This window comes from Salmo trutta, chromosome 14 (assembly GCF_901001165.1).
Source record: "Salmo trutta chromosome 14, fSalTru1.1, whole genome shotgun sequence".
NCBI lineage: Eukaryota > Metazoa > Chordata > Actinopteri > Salmoniformes > Salmonidae > Salmo > Salmo trutta.
In genome coordinates this window covers 11,314,230-11,336,994 of record NC_042970.1, presented here as the reverse complement: position 1 = coordinate 11,336,994, position 22,765 = coordinate 11,314,230, and the positions used below count along the sequence as shown (strand labels likewise).

Here is a 22,765-nt window from a genome sequence, read left to right as displayed (position 1 = left end):
GAAATGCAATCATGAAGTGTATTCAACATTTAAAAAGCCTTGTGAATGTTGAATCTACATAACATGTCACATTTCCTGTTGCTGAGGGAATATTGTTGTGTTGTGTGATACTGCTGCCAGTTAAAATGTGGTATCTGTTGTTACACATGTGCATGCCAAATGACAAGATGTTCTTTCCCATACCGGGAGTCGAAAACAGGCCACCTGGGTGAAAACCAGGAATCGTAACCGCTAGACCATATGGGAAGGGATTTAATAATAAAAAAATCATCAAAGACAAATCTATAAATGTTGAAATTATGCCTGTTGTAAATAAAAGCTCCATCTTTTTTCTCAGAGATGTTGGGGAACAGTCCCATATAAAATCTGTCTAAAATGTGTTTAAGCGAGAACAGCCAGACAAACTGAAGAGTATTTTTCCCAGCTTGATTTTGGTCAAATAAATATGTCTTCGAGCCAGCCAGGAGTCGAACCTAGAATCTTCTGATCCGTAGTCAGACACATTATCCATTGCGCCACTGGCCCCATATTAAAGCTAAAGTCATTTCACACCTAGACCAGTGTTCACATTCTCAGCGTCTGTCACCGACAAGGTTCCTTGGTTTTCTGTTACAGATGCATATCTTAATTTGATCCTCCAGTTGTAGCATGATTTTTACTGCAGAGCAAGAAATGCAAACATGAAGTTTATTCAAGGTTTAGAAAACATTGTACATTTTGAATATACATAACATGTCACATATCCTGTTGCTGAGGGAATGTTGTCATGTTGTGTGATACTGCCACCAGTTCAAATGTGTGATTTGTTGTTACACATGTGCATGCCAAATGACAAGATGTTCTTTCCCATACCGGGAGTCGAAAACAGGCCACCTGGGTGAAAACCAGGTATCCTAACCGCTAGACCATATGGGAAGACACTTTCGCAAGAAACACATCACAGACAAATCTATAAATGTTGAAATTATGCCTGTTGTAATTAAAAAGTCCATCTTTTTTCTCAGAGATGTTGGGGAAAAGTCCCATAGAAAATGTGTCTAAAATGTGTTTAAGCGAGAACAGCCAGACAAACTGAAGAGTATTTTTCCCAGCTTGATTTTGGTCAAATAAATATGTCTTCGAGCCAGCCAGGAGTCGAACCTAGAATCTTCTGATCCGTAGTCAGACACGTTATCCATTGCGCCACTGGCCCCATATTAAATGCTAAAGTCATTTCACACCTAGACCAGTGTTCACATTCTCAGCGTCTGTCACCGACAAGGTTCCTTGGTTTCTGTTACAGATGCATATCTTAATTTGATCCTCCAGTTGTAGCATGATTTTTACTGCAGAGCAAGAAATGCAAACATGAAGTTTATTCAAGGTTTAGAAAACATTGTACATTTTGAATATACATAACATGTCACATATCCTGTTGCTGAGGGAATGTTGTCATGTTGTGTGATACTGCCACCAGTTCAAATGTGTGATTTGTTGTTACACAAGTGCATGCCAAATGACAAGATGTTCTTTCCCATACCGGGAGTTGAACCCAGGCGAAAACCAGGCATCCTAACCACTAGACCATATGGGAAGACACTTATGTAAGAAAAACATCACAGACAAATCTATAAATGTTGAAATTATGACTGTTGTAATTAAAAACTCCATCTTTTTTCTCAGAGATGTTGGGGAAAAGTCCCATATAAAATCTGTCTAAAATGTGTTTAAGCATGGACAGCCAGACACACTGAAAAGTAAAGAGTATTTTTCCCAGCTTGATTTTGGTCAACTAAATATGTCTTCGAGCCAGCCAGGAGTCAAACCTAGAATCTTCTGATCCGTAGTCAGACACATTATCCATTGGGCCAAGGACCCATATTAAAGCTAAAGTCATGTCACACCTAGACCAGTGTTCACATTCTCAGCGTCTGTCAGAGACAAGGTTCCTTGGTTTTCTGATACAGATGCATATCTTAATTTGATCCTCCAGTTGTAGCATGATTTTTACTGCAGAGCAAGAAATGCAAACATGAAGTTTATTCAAGGTTTAGAAAACATTGTACATTTTGAATATACATAACATGTCACATATCCTGTTGCTGAGGGAATGTTGTCATGTTGTGTGATACTGCCACCAGTTCAAATGTGTGATTTGTTGTTACACAAGTGCATGCCAAATGACAAGATGTTCTTTCCCATACCGGGAGTTGAACCCAGGCCACCTGGGTGAAAACCAGGCATCCTAACCGCTAGACCATATGGGAAGACACTTACGTAAGAAAAACATCACAGACAAATCTATAAATGTTGAAATTATGCCTGTTGTAATTAAAAAGTCCATCTTTTTTCTCAGAGATGTTGGGGAAAAGTCCCATAGAAAATGTGTCTAAAATGTGTTTAAGCAAGAACAGCCAGACACACTGAAAAGTAAAGAGTATTTTTCCCAGCTTGATTTTGGTCAACTAAATATGTCTTCGAGCCAGCCAGGAGTCAAACCTAGAATCTTCTGATCCGTAGTCAGACACATTATCCATTGGGCCAAGGCCCCATATCAAAGCCAAAGTCAGGTCACACCTAGACCAGTGTTCACATTCTCAGCGTCTGTCAGAGACAAGGTTCCTTGGTTTTCTGATACAGATGCATATCTTAATTTGATCCTCCTTTTGTTGCATGAATTTTACTGCAGAGCAAGAAATGCAATCATGAAGTGTATTCAACATTTAAAAAGCCTTGTGAATGTTGAATCTACATAACATGTCACATTTCCTGTTGCTGAGGGAATATTGTTGTGTTGTGTGATACTGCTGCCAGTTAAAATGTGGTATCTGTTGTTACACATGTGCATGCCAAATGACAAGATGTTCTTTCCCATACCGGGAGTCGAAAACAGGCCACCTGGGTGAAAACCAGGAATCGTAACCGCTAGACCATATGGGAAGGGATTTAATAATAAAAAAATCATCAAAGACAAATCTATAAATGTTGAAATTATGCCTGTTGTAAATAAAAGCTCCATCTTTTTTTCTCAGAGATGTTGGGGAACAGTCCCATATAAAATCTGTCTAAAATGTGTTTAAGCGAGAACAGCCAGACAAACTGAAGAGTATTTTTCCCAGCTTGATTTTGGTCAACTAAATATGTCTTCGAGCCAGCCAGGAGTCAAACCTAGAATCTTCTGATCTGTAGTCAGACACATTATCCATTGCGCCAATGGCCCCATATTAAAGCTAAAGTCATTTCACACCTAGACCAGTGTTCACATTCTCAGCGTCTGTCACCGACAAGGTTCCTTGGTTTTCTGTTACAGATGCATATCTTAATTTGATCCTCCAGTTGTAGCATGATTTTTACTGCAGAGCAAGAAATGCAAACATGAAGTTTATTCAAGGTTTAGAAAACATTGTACATTTTGAATATACATAACATGTCACATATCCTGTTGCTGAGGGAATGTTGTCATGTTGTGTGATACTGCCACCAGTTCAAATGTGTGATTTGTTGTTACACAAGTGCATGCCAAATGACAAGATGTTCTTTCCCATACCGGGAGTTGAACCCGGGCCAACTGGGTGAAAACCAGGTATCCTAACCGCTAGACCATATGGGAACACACTTACTTAAGAAAAACATCACAGACAAATCTATAAATGTTGAAATTATGCCTGTTGTAATTAAAAAGTCCATCTTTTTTCTCAGAGATGTTGGGGAAAAGTCCCATAGAAAATGTGTCTAAAATGTGTTTAAGCAAGAACAGCCAGACACACTGAAAAGTAAAGAGTATTTTTCCCAGCTTGATTTTGGTCAACTAAATATGTCTTCGAGCCAGCCAGGAGCCAAACCTAGAATCTTCTGATCCGTAGTCAGACACATTATCCATTGGGCCAAGGCCCCATATCAAAGCCAAAGTCAGGTCACACCTAGACCAGTGTTCACATTCTCAGCGTCTGTCAGAGACAAGGTTCCTTGGTTTTCTGATACAGATGCATATCTTAATTTGATCCTCCTTTTGTTGCATGATTTTTACTGCAGAGCAAGAAATGCAATCATGAAGTGTATTCAACATTTAAAAAGCCTTGTGAATGTTGAATCTACATAACATGTCACATTTCCTGTTGCTGAGGGAATATTGTTGTGTTGTGTGATACTGCTGCCAGTTAAAATGTGGTATCTGTTGTTACACATGTGCATGCCAAATGACAAGATGTTCTTTCCCATACCGGGAGTCGAAAACAGGCCACCTGGGTGAAAACCAGGAATCGTAACCGCTAGACCATATGGGAAGACACTTACGTAAGAAAAACATCACAGACAAATCTATAAATGTTGAAATTATGCCTGTTGTAATTAAAAAGTCCATCTTTTTTCTCAGAGATGTTGGGGAAAAGTCCCATAGAAAATGTGTCTAAAATGTGTTTAAGCAAGAACAGCCAGACACACTGAAAAGTAAAGAGTATTTTTCCCAGCTTGATTTTGGTCAACTAAATATGTCTTCGAGCCAGCCAGGAGTCAAACCTAGAATCTTCTGATCCGTAGTCAGACACATTATCCATTGGGCCAAGGCCCCATATTAAAGCCAAAGTCAGGTCACACCTAGACCAGTGTTCACATTCTCAGCTTCTGTCAGAGACAAGGTTCCTTGGTTTTCTGATACAGATGCATATCTTAATTTGATCCTCCTTTTGTTGCATGAATTTTACTGCAGAGCAAGAAATGCAATCATGAAGTGTATTCAACATTTAAAAAGCCTTGTGAATGTTGAATCTACATAACATGTCACATTTCCTGTTGCTGAGGGAATATTGTTGTGTTGTGTGATACTGCTGCCAGTTAAAATGTGGTATCTGTTGTTACACATGTGCATGCCAAATGACAAGATGTTCTTTCCCATACCGGGAGTCGAAAACAGGCCACCTGGGTGAAAACCAGGAATCGTAACCGCTAGACCATATGGGAAGGGATTTAATAATAAAAAAATCATCAAAGACAAATCTATAAATGTTGAAATTATGCCTGTTGTAAATAAAAGCTCCATCTTTTTTCTCAGAGATGTTGGGGAACAGTCCCATATAAAATCTGTCTAAAATGTGTTTAAGCGAGAACAGCCAGACAAACTGAAGAGTATTTTTCCCAGCTTGATTTTGGTCAACTAAATATGTCTTCGAGCCAGCCAGGAGCCAAACCTAGAATCTTCTGATCCGTAGTCAGACACATTATCCATTGGGCCAAGGCCCCATATCAAAGCCAAAGTCATTTCACACCTAGACCAGTGTTCACATTCTCAGCGTCTGTCACCGACAAGGTTCCTTGGTTTTCTGTTACAGATGCATATCTTAATTTGATCCTCCTTTTGTTGCATGATTTTTACTGCAGAGCAAGAAATGCAAACATGAAGTTTATTCAAGGTTTAGAAAACATTGTACATTTTGAATATACATAACATGTCACATATCCTGTTGCTGAGTGAATGTTATCATGTTGTGTGATACTGCCACCAGTTCAAATGTTTGATTTGTTGTTACACAAGTGCATGCCAAATGACAAGATGTTCTTTCCCATACCGGGAGTTGAACCCGGGCCAACTGGGTGAAAACCAGGTATCCTAACCGCTAGACCATATGGGAACACACTTACTTAAGAAAAACATCACAGACAAATCTATAAATGTTGAAATTATGCCTGTTGTAATTAAAAAGTCCATCTTTTTTCTCAGAGATGTTGGGGAAAAGTCCCATAGAAAATGTGTCTAAAATGTGTTTAAGCAAGAACAGCCAGACACACTGAAAAGTAAAGAGTATTTTTCCCAGCTTGATTGTGGTCAACTAAATATGTCTTCGAGCCAGCCAGGAGCCAAACCTAGAATCTTCTGATCTGTAGTCAGACACATTATCCATTGGGCCAAGGCCCCATATCAAAGCCAAAGTCAGGTCACACCTAGACCAGTGTTCACATTCTCAGCGTCTGTCAGAGACAAGGTTCCTTGGTTTTCTGTTACAGATGCATATCTTAATTTGATCCTCCTTTGTTGCATGATTTTTACTGCAGAGCAAGAAATGCAAACATGAAGTTTATTCAAGGTTTAGAAAATATTGTACATTTTGAATATACATAACATGTCACATATCCTGTTGCTGAGGGAATGTTGTCATGTTGTGTGATACTGCCACCAGTTCAAATGTGTGATTTGTTGTTACACAAGTGCATGCCAAATGACAAGATGTTCTTTCCCATACCGGGAGTTGAACCCAAGCGAAAACCAGGCATCCTAACCACTAGACCATATGGGAAGACACTTACGTAAGAAAAACATCACAGACAAATCTATAAATGTTGAAATTATGCCTGTTGTAATTAAAAAGTCCATCTTTTTTCTCAGAGATGTTGGGGAAAAGTCCCATAGAAAATGTGTCTAAAATGTGTTTAAGCAAGAACAGCCAGACACACTGAAAAGTAGAGAGTATTTTTCCCAGCTTGATTTTGGTCAACTAAATATGTCTTCGAGCCAGCCAGGAGTCAAAACTAGAATCTTCTGATCCGTAGTCAGACACATTATCCATTGGGCCAAGGCCCCATATTAAAGCCAAAGTCAGGTCACACCTAGACCAGTGTTCACATTCTCAGCTTCTGTCAGAGACAAGGTTCCTTGGTTTTCTGATACAGATGCATATCTTAATTTGATCCTCCTTTTGTTGCATGAATTTTACTGCAGAGCAAGAAATGCAATCATGAAGTGTATTCAACATTTAAAAAGCCTTGTGATTGTTGAATCTACATAACATGTCACATTTCCTGTTGCTGAGGGAATATTGTTGTGTTGTGTGATACTGCTGCCAGTTAAAATGTGGTATCTGTTGTTACACATGTGCATGCCAAATGACAAGATGTTCTTTCCCATACCGGGAGTCGAAAACAGGCCACCTGGGTGAAAACCAGGAATCGTAACCGCTAGACCATATGGGAAGGGATTTAATAATAAAAAAATCATCAAAGACAAATCTATAAATGTTGAAATTATGCCTGTTGTAAATAAAAGCTCCATCTTTTTTCTCAGAGATGTTGGGGAACAGTCCCATATAAAATCTGTCTAAAATGTGTTTAAGCGAGAACAGCCAGACAAACTGAAGAGTATTTTTCCCAGCTTGATTTTGGTCAAATAAATATGTCTTCGAGCCAGCCAGGAGTCGAACCTAGAATCTTCTGATCCGTAGTCAGACACGTTATCCATTGCGCCACTGGCCCCATATTAAAGCTAAAGTCATTTCACACCTAGACCAGTGTTCACATTCTCAGCGTCTGTCACCGACAAGGTTCCTTGGTTTTCTGTTACAGATGCATATCTTAATTTGATCCTCCATTTTGTTGCATGATTTTTACTGCAGAGCAAGAAATGCAAACATGAAGTTTATTCAAGGTTTAGAAAACATTGTACATTTTGAATATACATAACATGTCACATATCCTGTTGCTGAGGGAATGTTATCATGTTGTGTGATACTGCCACCAGTTCAAATGTGTGATTTGTTGTTACACAAGTGCATGCCAAATGACAAGATGTTCTTTCCCATACCGGGAGTTGAACCCGGGCCACCTGGGTGAAAACCAGGTATCCTAACCGCTAGACCATATGGGAACACACTTACTTAAGAAAAACATCACAGACAAATCTATAAATGTTGAAATTATGCCTGTTGTAATTAAAAAGTCCATCTTTTTTCTCAGAGATGTTGGGGAAAAGTCCCATAGAAAATGTGTCTAAAATGTGTTTAAGCAAGAACAGCCAGACACACTGAAAAGTAAAGAGTATTTTTCCCAGCTTGATTGTGGTCAACTAAATATGTCTTCGAGCCAGTCAGGAGCCAAACCTAGAATCTTCTGATCTGTAGTCAGACACATTATTCCATTGGGCCAAGGCCCCATATCAAAGCCAAAGTCAGGTCACACCTAGACCAGTGTTCACATTCTCAGCGTCTGTCAGAGACAAGGTTCCTTGGTTTTCTGTTACAGATGCATATCTTAATTTGATCCTCCTTTTGTTGCATGATTTTTACTGCAGAGCAAGAAATGCAAACATGAAGTTTATTCAAGGTTTAGAAAACATTGTACATTTTGAATATACATAACATGTCACATATCCTGTTGCTGAGGGAATGTTGTCATGTTGTGTGATACTGCCACCAGTTCAAATGTGTGATTTGTTGTTACACATGTGCATGCCAAATGACAAGATGTTCTTTCCCATACCGGGAGTGTAACCCGGGCCACCTGGGTTAAAACCAGGTATCCTAACCGCTAGACCATATAGGAACACACTTACTTAAGAAAAACATCACAGACAAATCTGTAATATTCATATGTGAATACATACTGAATTATAATTGGATGCATTTTACCGCCGTATCCTACTGTGCAGTGATTGGTTAAGACCACCCAGACGGTTAGGGCATAGTCAGTTGATCGTGGTTGGAGATAGGCGAACATGTAGTTGTAGCTAGTTAATAAAGAGTTATGTTAAGAAACATCCTGTAGTTCTGCGTTTTATTATTTGTACAAAGCGTACAAAACAAGACATGGTGTCAGAGTAAATGGTCTTAAAAGATGGATTTTTCTGGAGTTCCTTCACCTCGAATGGACTGGGAGTCTACAAACTTACCCGATGCATGGCGTAAGTACAAACAGCATGTGGAGCTAATGTTCACGGGTCCTCTGAAGGAAAGAGGAGAAGAGGAAAAATGTAGCTACCTGCTCCTCTGGATCGGTGAAAAAGGGAGAGATATTTACAACACATGGACACTTACCGAAGCTGAATCAAAGGTACTGAAAACATACTACGATCGTTTTGAAGCATATGTTGTGCCGAAGACTAATACAATTTTCGCTAGGTACAAATTCCATGAGAAAGTACAGGGAGCTAGCGAGTCTTTTGAACCGTTTGTGACTGGGCTGCGTCTGCTTGTGAAAGACTGTGATTATGCAAACAAGGATGAGATGGTCAGGGACCGTATTGTATTTGGAATACACTCACCGCAAGTGAGAGAGAAACTTTTGAATGTTGGGTCTGAGCTAACGCTGGACAAAGCTATCGACATAGCCAGATCTCACGAGCTAGCACAGGCTCAGATGAAAACCATTTCGCGCCGCAGCACGAGCGCATCACGTGAACAAGCAGTGCACGCAGTCAGGCAGACATCAAAGCACACCTCCGGTGCCCAGAGAGCGCGTTTCAGAACGGATAGAGACATAACTCCAAAACAGAGCGACACAGACTCAAAACGCCCCAAAACATGTGGATATTGTGGATACAAAGTGCATGGCGAACAAGGAAATTGCCCAGCTAAAGGCAAACAGTGTACTAAATGTGGTAAATGGAATCACTTTGCAAAAGTGTGCAGAGCTTACCGTGGAAAAACAGTACACACAGTGAGTGAAGATGAAATGTCAATCAAAGAGTCAAATGATGATGAACTGTTTATTGATTCAGTGACAGGAAAAAGTCACATATCAGAGACAGAGCAAGCCTTTGCTGACATTGAGATAGGAACACAAGGCACAAAGCTAAAGTTCAAACTAGACACTGGTGCACAAGTAAACATTATTCCTCTGAATAAGTACCGCAGCTTGACATCTGAGTGTGAGCTACAGCCCACCATGCGCAGACTGACTGGTTATGGTGGTGAACAGCTCCCAGTAAAAGGCACATGCACTTTCAAATGCAAATACAAGGAAAGTGACATGATGTTGGACTTTTACGTTGTTGACACTAGAGCACCTGCAGTGCTAGGTCTTAAAGCATGTTTAGACATGGACCTCATCAAGCTAGTTTTATCAGTAACAGCACCAGTAGAGACAGGAAATGTACTGGAGGAGTTTGCTGATGTCTTTACAGGAATAGGATTATTCCCAGGAGAATGTACCATTCACCTTGACCCAGACGCAACCCCTGTGGTCTACCCCCCGAGAAAGATTCCCCTTGCTCTCCGTGCCCGTCTGAAGAAAGAGTTGGAGAGCATGGAACAATCTGACATAGTCACCAAGGTTACAGAACCAACCGACTGGGTAAACGCGTTAGTGGTGGTGGAGAAACCACGCACAGGCAAGCTCCGAGTATGCCTCGACCCAAGAGACTTGAACAAGGCTATCAAACGGCCCCATTACCCTTTACCGACGCTAGATGGCATCACACACAAGCTAGCGGGAGCACACTACTTCAGCGTCATGGACGCTAGATCAGGCTACTGGGCTATCAAGCTCACAGAAGAGTCATCTAAGCTTACAACATTCAACACACCGTTTGGACGCTACAGGTTCCGTCGCCTGCCTTTTGGGATTATCTCAGCCCAAGACGAGTTTCAGCGAAAGATCGACGAAGTGTACGAAGGCCTCGACGGAGTTGTGGCAATTGTGGATGACATCCTTGTCTATGGTCGAACCAAAGAGGAGCACGACCGAAACCTCCGCGCGATGCTGCAAAGATCCCGCGAGAGAGGAGTCCGGCTCAACCCAGAGAAGAGCACAGTCGGCGCTACAGAGGTCAGCTACTTCGGACATCTTCTCACAGCGAATGGAATCAAGCCAGATCCACAGAAGATCTCAGCCATAAAAGAAATGGAGCCACCAAAAAACCGTGCAGAGCTGGAAACAGTGCTTGGCATGGTCAACTACTTATCCAAGTTCGCACCCAGCCTCTCCAATGCTAATGCACCCCTGCGTCAACTGCTAAAGCAGTCCAGTGAGTTTCTTTGGGACAAGCAACACGACATTGCTTTCCAGAATGTGAAAGACTTGATCACGAGAGAACCAGGACCAATCCTTGCCTACTACGACCCCAACAAAGAGCTCAGACTCCAAGTGGACGCGTCGAAGTATGGACTAGGTGCAGTGCTACTGCAAGAAGGAAAGCCCATCGGCTACGCTTCCAAATCTCTCACAGACTGTGAAATCAACTACGCTCAAATTGAAAAGGAGCTCTATGCCATTCTATTCGGATGTAAACGTTTCCATCAGTACGTATATGGACGACAAGTCATTGTGGAATCCGACCACAAGCCCCTTGAGTCAATCATGAGGAAACCACTAGCTGCAGCCCCGCCAAGGCTACAGAGAATGATCCTTCAACTACAAAAATACGACTTCACAATCACTCACCGTCCAGGCAAAGACATTCCTGTCGCAGACACACTCTCCAGGAAGTTTCTTACCTACAAGGACAGCAGCCTCAGTGAAGGCATGGACATGCAAGTACACACTGTGTACAGCAACTTACCAGTTAGTGACACAAAACTGAAGGAGATCCAAGCAGAAACAGGAAAGGACTCTCAACTCACACAGCTGAGGGAAGTCATACAGGATGGATGGCCTGAGGAGAGGAGAAAATGCCCTCAGAGCGTCTCAGAATTCTGGAACCATCGTGATGAACTATCACAGATCAACGGAATCATTTTCAAAGGAGAGAAAATCATTATTCCTACCAGTCTCAGAGAAGAGATTTTGACAAAGATCCATGCTGGACACATGGGCATGGAAAAGTGCAAACAGAGAGCACGGGACATTATGTTTTGGCCTGGAATGTGCAAACAAATAGAGGACATTGTTGGTAGATGCACCATCTGTCTTGAAAGACGCCCCTCAAACACCAAAGAGCCAATGTTACCTCACTGTATCCCAGACCGACCCTGGCAGGTCGTGGCAACCGATCTGTTCATCTGGAACAACGAGGACTACATCGTAACAGTGGACTACTACAGCAGATACTTCGAACTCGACAAGCTTCACAGTACCACATCTGCAGCTGTGATACACAAGCTAAAAGCAGCCTTTGCCAGGCATGGCATTGTAGAGACTTTAATATCTGACAATGGGCCCTGTTACAAATCAAATGAGTTTGAATCCTTCACAAAAGCATGGGAGTTCACACATGTCACCACAAGCCCACATTACCCTCAAAGTAATGGCCTTGCTGAAAAATCTGTGCAGATTGCTAAATCACTCATGGACAAAGCAAAAGCAGACAAGAGAGACCCCTACCTCAGTCTCCTTGAATACCGCAACACTCCAGTTGACAACTTCAAATCACCAGCCCAGCTGTTGATGAGCCGCAGACTTCGCTCAACCCTTCCCAGCACCAACCAGCAGCTGCAAACTGAGGTCGTCAGCTACAATGAAATGCATGGAAAACGTGCACAGAGACAACAACAACAAAAGCGATACTACGACAGGTCAGCTAGACCACTGCCACCACTGATCGACGGAGAGTCAGTTAGAATCCAAGAGCATGGCCTCTGGAAACCAGCAGTCGTCATCCAGCCAGCTGACACTGAACGTTCATATTACGTCCGCACAGCAGAAGGAGCAGTGTACCGCCGCAATCGTCGTCACTTACTGAACACAAAAGAACAACACACTGATGAGATGAACTGTTCCCCTGAAAGAGAACGTGATGGACTAAACACACACACAGCACAACATACACCATACTTACCTGCAACACCACAAGAGCTGTTGACTGACACAGAAGCATGCTCAACATCATATCGCACAAGGTCAGGAAGAGAGGTCAAGCCCAGAGCTGTCCTCGACCTGTGAAATGTCAAAGGGTGTAGGCGGATCGCTGCCCTAAAAGAGTTCCAGACTGTAAACTTGTTATTGAAAGTTCACTTGAAATGCTTTAGTATTGTATTTGTTTGAAATGTTAAGATGTCATTTCTACAGTGAAAGCTGAGTTGCTGAGAATCCCTTGTTCTAAAAGTAACAGTATGTTGGATCATTGTTTCAGAGTCTATGTTGATTCAGTTGGTGTATTATGCAATATAAATGGTTACTTACCTTGAGTTCAAACTACAGAGCATGTATTCAAAAGAAAAGCTTAGAATATGTAAACATTTGTATTTTGTTTTAAAAGAAGGGGGATGTAATATTCATATGTGAATACATACTGAATTATAATTGGATGCATTTTACCGCCGTATCCTACTGTGCAGTGATTGGTTAAGACCACCCAGACGGTTAGGGCATAGTCAGTTGATCGTGGTTGGAGATAGGCGAACATGTAGTTGTAGCTAGTTAATAAAGAGTTATGTTAAGAAACATCCTGTAGTTCTGCGTTTTATTATTTGTACAAAGCGTACAAAACAAGACAAAATCTATAAATGTTGAAATTATGCCTGTTGTAATTAAAAAGTCCATCTTTTTTCTCAGAGATGTTGGGGAAAAGTCCCATAGAAAATGTGTCTAAAATGTGTTTAAGCAAGAACAGCCAGACACACTGAAAAGTAAAGAGTATTTTTCCCAGCTTGATTTTGGTCAACTAAATATGTCTTCGAGCCAGCCAGGAGTCAAACCTAGAATCTTCTGATCCGTAGTCAGACACATTATCCATTGGGCCAAGGCCCCATATTAAAGCCAAAGTCAGGTCACACCTAGACCAGTGTTCACATTCTCAGCTTCTGTCAGAGACAAGGTTCCTTGGTTTTCTGATACAGATGCATATCTTAATTTGATCCTCCTTTTGTTGCATGAATTTTACTGCAGAGCAAGAAATGCAATCATGAAGTGTATTCAACATTTAAAAAGCCTTGTGAATGTTGAATCTACATAACATGTCACATTTCCTGTTGCTGAGGGAATATTGTTGTGTTGTGTGATACTGCTGCCAGTTAAAATGTGGTATCTGTTGTTACACATGTGCATGCCAAATGACAAGATGTTCTTTCCCATACCGGGAGTCGAAAACAGGCCACCTGGGTGAAAACCAGGAATCGTAACCGCTAGACCATATGGGAAGGGATTTAATAATAAAAAAATCATCAAAGACAAATCTATAAATGTTGAAATTATGCCTGTTGTAAATAAAAGCTCCATCTTTTTTCTCAGAGATGTTGGGGAACAGTCCCATATAAAATCTGTCTAAAATGTGTTTAAGCGAGAACAGCCAGACAAACTGAAGAGTATTTTTCCCAGCTTGATTTTGGTCAAATAAATATGTCTTCGAGCCAGCCAGGAGTCGAACCTAGAATCTTCTGATCCGTAGTCAGACACGTTATCCATTGCGCCACTGGCCCCATATTAATGCTAAAGTCATTTCACACCTAGACCAGTGTTCACATTCTCAGCGTCTGTCACCGACAAGGTTCCTTGGTTTTCTGTTACAGATGCATATCTTAATTTGATCCTCCAGTTGTAGCATGATTTTTACTGCAGAGCAAGAAATGCAAACATGAAGTTTATTCAAGGTTTAGAAAACATTGTACATTTTGAATATACATAACATGTCACATATCCTGTTGCTGAGGGAATGTTGTCATGTTGTGTGATACTGCCACCAGTTCAAATGTGTGATTTGTTGTTACACAAGTGCATGCCAAATGACAAGATGTTCTTTCCCATACCGGGAGTTGAACCCAGGCGAAAACCAGGCATCCTAACCACTAGACCATATGGGAAGACACTTACGTAAGAAAAACATCACAGACAAATCTATAAATGTTGAAATTATGCCTGTTGTAATTAAAAACTCCATCTTTTTTCTCAGAGATGTTGGGGAAAAGTCCCATATAAAATCTGTCTAAAATGTGTTTAAGCGAGAACAGCCAGACACACTGAAAAGTAAAGAGTATTTTTCCCAGCTTGATTTTGGTCAACTAAATATGTCTTCGAGCCAGCCAGGAGTCAAACCTAGAATCTTCTGATCCGTAGTCAGACACATTATCCATTGGGCCAGGCCCCATATTAAAGCCAAAGTCAGGTCACACCTAGACCAGTGTTCACATTCTCAGCGTCTGTCAGAGACAAGGTTCCTTGGTTTTCTGATACAGATGCATATCTTAATTTGATCCTCCTTTTGTAGCATGAATTTTACTGCAGAGCAAGAAATGCAATCATGAAGTGTATTCAACATTTAAAAAGCCTTGTGAATGTTGAATCTACATAACATGTCACATTTCCTGTTGCTGAGGGAATATTGTTGTGTTGTGTGATACTGCTGCCAGTTAAAATGTGGTATCTGTTGTTACACATGTGCATGCCAAATGACAAGATGTTCTTTCCCATACCGGGAGTCGAAAACAGGCCACCTGGGTGAAAACCAGGAATCGTAACCGCTAGACCATATGGGAAGGGATTTAATAATAAAAAAATCATCAAGGACAAATCTATAAATGTTGAAATTATGCCTGTTGTAAATAAAAGCTCCATCTTTTTTCTCAGAGATGTTGGGGAACAGTCCCATATAAAATCTGTCTAAAATGTGTTTAAGCGAGAACAGCCAGACAAACTGAAGAGTATTTTTCCCAGCTTGATTTTGGTCAAATAAATATGTCTTCGAGCCAGCCAGGAGTCGAACCTAGAATCTTCTGATCCGTAGTCAGACACGTTATCCATTGCGCCACTGGCCCCATATTAAAGCTAAAGTCATTTCACACCTAGACCAGTGTTCACATTCTCAGCGTCTGTCACCGACAAGGTTCCTTGGTTTTCTGTTACAGATGCATATCTTAATTTGATCCTCCAGTTGTAGCATGATTTTTACTGCAGAGCAAGAAATGCAAACATGAAGTTTATTCAAGGTTTAGAAAACATTGTACATTTTGAATATACATAACATGTAACATATCCTGTTGCTGAGGGAATGTTGTCATGTTGTGTGATACTGCCACCAGTTCAAATGTGTGATTTGTTGTTACACAAGTGCATGCCAAATGACAAGATGTTCTTTCCCATACCGGGAGTTGAACCCAGGCGAAAACCAGGCATCCTAACCACTAGACCATATGGGAAGACACTTACGTAAGAAAAACATCACAGACAAATCTATAAATGTTGAAATTATGACTGTTGTAATTAAAAACTCCATCTTTTTTCTCAGAGATGTTGGGGAAAAGTCCCATATAAAATCTGTCTAAAATGTGTTTAAGCGAGGACAGCCAGACACACTGAAAAGTAAAGAGTATTTTTCCCAGCTTGATTTTGGTCAACTAAATATGTCTTCGAGCCAGCCAGGAGTCAAACCTAGAATCTTCTGATCCGTAGTCAGACACATTATCCATTGGGCCAAGGCCCCATATTAAAGCTAAAGTCAGGTCACACCTAGACCAGTGTTCACATTCTCAGCTTCTGTCAGAGACAAGGTTCCTTGGTTTTCTGATACAGATGCATATCTTAATTTGATCCTCCTTTTGTTGCATGAATTTTACTGCAGAGCAAGAAATGCAATCATGAAGTGTATTCAACATTTAAAAAGCCTTGTGATTGTTGAATCTACATAACATGTCACATTTCCTGTTGCTGAGGGAATATTGTTGTGTTGTGTGATACTGCTGCCAGTTAAAATGTGGTATCTGTTGTTACACATGTGCATGCCAAATGACAAGATGTTCTTTCCCATACCGGGAGTCGAAAACAGGCCACCTGGGTGAAAACCAGGAATCGTAACCGCTAGACCATATGGGAACGGATTTAATAATAAAAAAATCATCAAGGACAAATCTATAAATGTTGAAATTATGCCTGTTGTAAATAAAAGCTCCATCTTTTTTCTCAGAGATGTTGGGGAACAGTCCCATATAAAATCTGTCTAAAATGTGTTTAAGCGAGAACAGACAGACAAACTGAAGGGTATTTTTCCCAGCTTGATTTTGGTCAAATAAATATGTCTTCGAGCCAGCCAGGAGACGAACATAGAATCTTCTGATCCGTATTCGGACACGTTATCCATTGCGCCACTGGCCCCATATTAAAGCTAAAGTCATTTCACACCTAGACCAGTGTTCACATTCTCAGCGTCGGTCACCGACAAGGTTCCTTGGTTTTCTGTTACAGATGCATATCTTAATTTGATCCTCCAGTTGTAGCATGATTTTTACTGCAGAGCAAGAAATGCAAACATGAAGTTTATTCAAGGTTTAGAAAACATTGTACATTTTGAATATACATAACATGTCACATATCCTGTTGCTGAGGGAATGTTGTCATGTTGTGTGATACTGCCACCAGTTCAAATGTGTGATTTGTTGTTACACAAGTGCATGCCAAATGACAAGATGTTCTTTCCCATACCGGGAGTTGAACCCGGGCCACCTGGGTGAAAACCAGCTATCCTAACCGCTAGACCATATGGGAAGACACTTACGTAAGAAAAACATCACAGACAAATCTATAAATGTTGAAATTATGACTGTTGTAATTAAAAACTCCATCTTTTTTCTCAGAGATGTTGGGGAAAAGTCCCATATAAAATCTGTCTAAAATGTGTTTAAGCGAGGACAGCCAGACACACTGAAAAGTAAAGAGTATTTTTCCCAGCTTGATTTTGGTCAACTAAATATGTCTTCGAGGCAGCCAGGAGTCAAACCTAGAATCTTCTGATCCGTAGTCAGACACATTATCCATTGGGCCAAGGCCCCATATTAAAGCCAAAGTCACGTCACACCTAGACCAGTGTTCAGATTCTCAGCTTCTGTCAGAGACAAGGTTCCTTGGTTTTCTGATACAGATGCATATCTTAATTTGATCCTCCTTTTGTTGCATGAATTTTACTGCAGAGCAAGAAATGCAATCATGAAGTGTATTCAACATTTAAAAAGCCTTGTGAATGTTGAATCTACATAACATGTCACATTTCCTGTTGCTGAGGGAATATTGTTGTGTTGTGTGATACTGCTGCCAGTTAAAATGTGGTATCTGTTGTTACACATGTGCATGCCAAATGACAAGATGTTCTTTCCCATACCGGGAGTCGAAAACAGGCCACCTGGGTGAAAACCAGGAATCGTAACCGCTAGACCATATGTGAAGGGATTTAATAATAAATAAATCATCAAGGACAAATCTATAAATGTTGAAATTATGCCTGTTGTAAATAAAAGCTCCATCTTTTTTCTCAGAGATGTTGGGGAACAGTCCCATATAAAATCTGTCTAAAATGTGTTTAAGCGAGAACAGCCAGACAAACTGAAGAGTATTTTTCCCAGCTTGATTTTGGTCAAATAAATATGTCTTCGAGCCAGCCAGGAGTCGAACCTAGAATCTTCTGATCCGTATTCAGACACGTTATCCACTGGCCCCATATTAAAGCTAAAGTCATTTCACACCTAGACCAGTGTTCACATTCTCAGCGTCTGTCACCGACAAGGTTCCTTGGTTTTCTGTTACAGATGCATATCTTAATTTGATCCTCCAGTTGTAGCATGATTTTTACTGCAGAGCAAGAAATGCAAACATGAAGTTTATTCAAGGTTTAGAAAACATTGTACATTTTGAATATACAAAACATGTCACATATCCTGTTGCTGAGGGAATATTGTTGTGTTGTGTGATACTGCTGCCAGTTCAAATGTGGTATCTGTTGTTACACATGTGCATGCCAAATGACAAGATGTTCTTTCCCATACCGGGAGTCGAAAACAGGCCACCTGGGTGAAAACCAGGAATCGTAACCGCTAGACCATATGGGAAGGGATTTAATAATAAAAAAATCATCAAGGACAAATCTATAAATGTTGAAATTATGCCTGTTGTAAATAAAAGCTCCATCTTTTTTCTCAGAGATGTTGGGGAACAGTCCCATATAAAATCTGTCTAAAATGTGTTTAAGCGAGAACAGCCAGACAAACTGAAGAGTATTTTTCCCAGCTTGATTTTGGTCAAATAAATATGTCTTCGAGCCAGCCAGGAGTCGAACCTAGAATCTTCTGATCCGTATTCAGACACGTTATCCATTGCGCCACTGGCCCCATATTAAAGCTAAAGTCATTTCACACCTAGACCAGTGTTCACATTCTCAGCGTCTGTCACCGACAAGGTTCCTTGGTTTTCTGTTACAGATGCATATCTTAATTTGATCCTCCAGTTGTAGCATGATTTTTACTGCAGAGCAAGAAATGCAAACATGAAGTTTATTCAAGGTTTAGAAAACATTGTACATTTTGAATATACATAACATGTCACATATCCTGTTGCTGAGGGAATGTTGTCATGTTGTGTGATACTGCCACCAGTTCAAATGTGTGATTTGTTGTTACACAAGTGCATGCCAAATGACAAGATGTTCTTTCCCATACCGGGAGTTGAACCCGGGCCACCTGGGTGAAAACCAGCTATCCTAACCACTAGACCATATGGGAAGACACTTACGTAAGAAAAACATCACAGACAAATCTATAAATGTTGAAATTATGACTGTTGTAATTAAAAACTCCATCTTTTTTCTCAGAGATGTTGGGGAAAAGTCCCATATAAAATCTGTCTAAAACGTGTTTAAGCGAGGACAGCCAGACACACTGAAAAGTAAAGAGTATTTTTCCCAGCTTGATTTTGGTCAACTAAATATGTCTTCGAGCCAGCCAGGAGTCAAACCTAGAATCTTCTGATCCGTAGTCAGACACATTATCCATTGGGCCAAGGCCCCATATTAAAGCCAAAGTCACGTCACACCTAGACCAGTGTTCACATTCTCAGCTTCTGTCAGAGACAAGGTTCCTTGGTTTTCTGATACAGATGCATATCTTAATTTGATCCTCCTTTTGTTGCATGAATTTTACTGCAGAGCAAGAAATGCAATCATGAAGTGTATTCAACATTTAAAAAGCCTTGTGAATGTTGAATCTACATAACATGTCACATTTCCTGTTGCTGAGGGAATATTGTTGTGTTGTGTGATACTGCTGCCAGTTAAAATGTGGTATCTGTTGTTACACATGTGCATGCCAAATGACAAGATGTTCTTTCCCATACCGGGAGTCGAAAACAGGCCACCTGGGTGAAAACCAGGAATCGTAACCGCTAGACCATATGTGAAGGGATTTAATAATAAATAAATCATCAAGGACAAATCTATAAATGTTGAAATTATGCCTGTTGTAAATAAAAGCTCCATCTTTTTTCTCAGAGATGTTGGGGAACAGTCCCATATAAAATCTGTCTAAAATGTGTTTAAGCGAGAACAGCCAGACAAACTGAAGAGTATTTTTCCCAGCTTGATTTTGGTCAAATAAATATGTCTTCGAGCCAGCCAGGAGTCGAACCTAGAATCTTCTGATCCGTAGTCAGACACGTTATCCATTGCGCCACTGGCCCCATATTAAAGCTAAAGTCATTTCACACCTAGACCAGTGTTCACATTCTAGCGTCTGTCACCAACAAGGTTCCTTGGTTTTCTGTTACAGATGCATATCTTAATTTGATCCTCCAGTTGTAGCATGATTTTTACTGCAGAGCAAGAAATGCAAACATGAAGTTTATTCAAGGTTTAGAAAACATTGTACATTTTGAATATACATAACATGTCACATATCCTGTTGCTGAGGGAATGTTGTCATGTTGTGTGATACTGCCACCAGTTCAAATGTGTGATTTGTTGTTACACATGTGCATGCCAAATGACAAGATGTTCTTTCCCATACCGGGAGTTGAACCCGGGCCACCTGGGTGAAAACCAGGTATCCTAACCGCTAGACCATATGGGAACACACTTACTTAAGAAAAACATCACAGACAAATCTATAAATGTTGAAATTATGACTGTTGTAATTAAAAAGTCCATCTTTTTTCTCAGAGATGTTGGGGAAAAGTCCCATAGAAAATGTGTCTAAAATGTGTTTAAGCAAGAACAGCCAGACACACTGAAAAGTAAAGAGTATTTTTCCCAGCTTGATTTTGGTCAACTAAATATGTCTTCAAGCCAGCCAGGAGTCAAACCTAGAATCTTCTGATCCGTAGTCAGACACATTATCCATTGGGCCAAGGCCCCATATTAAAGCCAAAGTCAGGTCACACCTAGACCAGTGTTCACATTCTCAGCTTCTGTCAGAGACAAGGTTCCTTGGTTTTCTGATACAGATGCATATCTTAATTTGATCCTCCTTTTGTTGCATGAATTTTACTGCAGAGCAAGAAATGCAATCATGAAGTGTATTCAACATTTAAAAAGCCTTGTGAATGTTGAATCTACATAACATGTCACATTTCCTGTTGCTGAGGGAATATTGTTGTGTTGTGTGATACTGCTGCCAGTTAAAATGTGGTATCTGTTGTTACACATGTGCATGCCAAATGACAAGATGTTCTTTCCCATACCGGGAGTCGAAAACAGGCCACCTGGGTGAAAACCAGGAATCGTAACCGCTAGACCATATGGGAAGGGATTTAATAATAAAAAAATCATCAAAGACAAATCTATAAATGTTGAAATTATGCCTGTTGTAAATAAAAGCTCCATATTTTTTCTCAGAGATGTTGGGGAACAGTCCCATATAAAATCTGTCTAAAATGTGTTTAAGCGAGAACAGCCAGACAAACTGAAGAGTATTTTTCCCAGCTTGATTTTGGTCAAATAAATATGTTTTCGAGCCAGCCAGGAGTCGAACCTAGAATCTTCTGATCCGTATTCAGACACGTTATCCATTGCGCCACTGGCCCCATATTAAAGCTAAAGTCATTTCACACCTAGACCAGTGTTCACATTCTCAGCGTCTGTCACCGACAAGGTTCCTTGGTTTTCTGTTACAGATGCATATCTTAATTTGATCCTCCAGTTGTAGCATGATTTTTACTGCAGAGCAAGAAATGCAAACATGAAGTTTATTCAAGGTTTAGAAAACATTGTACATTTTGAATATACATAACATGTCACATATCCTGTTGCTGAGGGAATGTTGTCATGTTGTGTGATACTGCCACCAGTTCAAATGTGTGATTTGTTGTTACACAATGTGCATGCCAAATGACAAGATGTTCTTTCCCATACCGGGAGTTGAACCCGGGCCACCTGGGTGAAAACCAGGTATCCTAACCGCTAGACCATATGGGAACACACTTACTTAAGAAAAACATCACAGACAAATCTATAAATGTTGAAATTATGCCTGTTGTAATTAAAAAGTCCATCTTTTTTCTCAGAGATGTTGGGGAAAAGTCCCATAGAAAATGTGTCTAAAATGTGTTTAAGCAAGAACAGCCAGACACACTGAAAAGTAAAGAGTATTTTTCCCAGCTTGATTTTGGTCAACTAAATATGTCTTCGAGCCAGCCAGGAGTCAAACCTAGAATCTTCTGATCTGTAGTCAGACACATTATCCATTGGGCCAAGGCCCCATATTAAAGCCAAAGTCAGGTCACACCTAGACCAGTGTTCACATTCTCAGCTTCTGTCAGAGACAAGGTTCCTTGGTTTTCTGATACAGATGCATATCTTAATTTGATCCTCCTTTTGTTGCATGAATTTTACTGCAGAGCAAGAAATGCAATCATGAAGTGTATTCAACATTTAAAAAGCCTTGTGAATGTTGAATCTACATAACATGTCACATTTCCTGTTGCTGAGGGAATATTGTTGTGTTGTGTGATACTGCTGCCAGTTAAAATGTGGTATCTGTTGTTACACATGTGCATGCCAAATGACAAGATGTTCTTTCCCATACCGGGAGTCGAAAACAGGCCACCTGGGTGAAAACCAGGAATCGTAACCGCTAGACCATATGAGAAGGGATTTAATAATAAAAAAATCATCAAAGACAAATCTATAAATGTTGAAATTATGCCTGTTGTAAATAAAAGCTCCATATTTTTTCTCAGAGATGTTGGGGAACAGTCCCATATAAAATCTGTCTAAAATGTGTTTAAGCGAGAACAGCCAGACAAACTGAAGAGTATTTTTCCCAGCTTGATTTTGGTCAAATAAATATGTCTTCGAGCCAGCCAGGAGTCGAACCTAGAATCTTCTGATCCGTAGTCAGACACGTTATCCATTGCGCCACTGGCCCCATATTAATGCTAAAGTCATTTCACACCTAGACCAGTG

At 40.5% G+C, this 22,765-nt stretch overlaps 18 non-coding genes across 18 annotated transcripts; all 18 read right to left on the bottom strand.

Annotated features, from left to right (window-relative positions):
- Positions 1 to 452: 452 nt before the first annotated feature.
- On the bottom strand, positions 453 to 525 carry trnar-acg (transfer RNA arginine (anticodon ACG)). The gene has a single exon. It is a non-coding gene; the product is annotated as a tRNA-Arg (tRNA).
- A 318-nt stretch (positions 526 to 843) lies between these two features.
- trnae-uuc (transfer RNA glutamic acid (anticodon UUC)) lies at positions 844 to 915 on the bottom strand. Its single transcript has one exon. It is a non-coding gene; the product is annotated as a tRNA-Glu (tRNA).
- A 204-nt stretch (positions 916 to 1,119) lies between these two features.
- Positions 1,120 to 1,192, bottom strand: trnar-acg (transfer RNA arginine (anticodon ACG)). The gene has a single exon. It is a non-coding gene; the product is annotated as a tRNA-Arg (tRNA).
- Positions 1,193 to 2,174: 982 nt separating this feature from the next.
- Positions 2,175 to 2,246, bottom strand: trnae-uuc (transfer RNA glutamic acid (anticodon UUC)). The gene has a single exon. It is a non-coding gene; the product is annotated as a tRNA-Glu (tRNA).
- Positions 2,247 to 3,517: 1,271 nt separating this feature from the next.
- Positions 3,518 to 3,589, bottom strand: trnae-uuc (transfer RNA glutamic acid (anticodon UUC)). The gene has a single exon. It is a non-coding gene; the product is annotated as a tRNA-Glu (tRNA).
- A 1,942-nt stretch (positions 3,590 to 5,531) lies between these two features.
- On the bottom strand, positions 5,532 to 5,603 carry trnae-uuc (transfer RNA glutamic acid (anticodon UUC)). Its single transcript has one exon. It is a non-coding gene; the product is annotated as a tRNA-Glu (tRNA).
- A 1,542-nt stretch (positions 5,604 to 7,145) lies between these two features.
- Positions 7,146 to 7,218, bottom strand: trnar-acg (transfer RNA arginine (anticodon ACG)). The gene has a single exon. It is a non-coding gene; the product is annotated as a tRNA-Arg (tRNA).
- Positions 7,219 to 7,537: 319 nt separating this feature from the next.
- Positions 7,538 to 7,609, bottom strand: trnae-uuc (transfer RNA glutamic acid (anticodon UUC)). Its single transcript has one exon. It is a non-coding gene; the product is annotated as a tRNA-Glu (tRNA).
- Positions 7,610 to 13,960: 6,351 nt separating this feature from the next.
- Positions 13,961 to 14,033, bottom strand: trnar-acg (transfer RNA arginine (anticodon ACG)). The gene has a single exon. It is a non-coding gene; the product is annotated as a tRNA-Arg (tRNA).
- A 1,259-nt stretch (positions 14,034 to 15,292) lies between these two features.
- On the bottom strand, positions 15,293 to 15,365 carry trnar-acg (transfer RNA arginine (anticodon ACG)). The gene has a single exon. It is a non-coding gene; the product is annotated as a tRNA-Arg (tRNA).
- Positions 15,366 to 17,016: 1,651 nt separating this feature from the next.
- On the bottom strand, positions 17,017 to 17,088 carry trnae-uuc (transfer RNA glutamic acid (anticodon UUC)). Its single transcript has one exon. It is a non-coding gene; the product is annotated as a tRNA-Glu (tRNA).
- A 1,540-nt stretch (positions 17,089 to 18,628) lies between these two features.
- trnar-acg (transfer RNA arginine (anticodon ACG)) lies at positions 18,629 to 18,701 on the bottom strand. The gene has a single exon. It is a non-coding gene; the product is annotated as a tRNA-Arg (tRNA).
- A 318-nt stretch (positions 18,702 to 19,019) lies between these two features.
- trnae-uuc (transfer RNA glutamic acid (anticodon UUC)) lies at positions 19,020 to 19,091 on the bottom strand. Its single transcript has one exon. It is a non-coding gene; the product is annotated as a tRNA-Glu (tRNA).
- Positions 19,092 to 19,970: 879 nt separating this feature from the next.
- Positions 19,971 to 20,043, bottom strand: trnar-acg (transfer RNA arginine (anticodon ACG)). Its single transcript has one exon. It is a non-coding gene; the product is annotated as a tRNA-Arg (tRNA).
- Positions 20,044 to 20,360: 317 nt separating this feature from the next.
- On the bottom strand, positions 20,361 to 20,432 carry trnae-uuc (transfer RNA glutamic acid (anticodon UUC)). Its single transcript has one exon. It is a non-coding gene; the product is annotated as a tRNA-Glu (tRNA).
- An 879-nt stretch (positions 20,433 to 21,311) lies between these two features.
- Positions 21,312 to 21,384, bottom strand: trnar-acg (transfer RNA arginine (anticodon ACG)). The gene has a single exon. It is a non-coding gene; the product is annotated as a tRNA-Arg (tRNA).
- A 319-nt stretch (positions 21,385 to 21,703) lies between these two features.
- On the bottom strand, positions 21,704 to 21,775 carry trnae-uuc (transfer RNA glutamic acid (anticodon UUC)). The gene has a single exon. It is a non-coding gene; the product is annotated as a tRNA-Glu (tRNA).
- An 879-nt stretch (positions 21,776 to 22,654) lies between these two features.
- Positions 22,655 to 22,727, bottom strand: trnar-acg (transfer RNA arginine (anticodon ACG)). Its single transcript has one exon. It is a non-coding gene; the product is annotated as a tRNA-Arg (tRNA).
- Between the last annotated feature and the right edge of the window lie 38 nt (positions 22,728 to 22,765).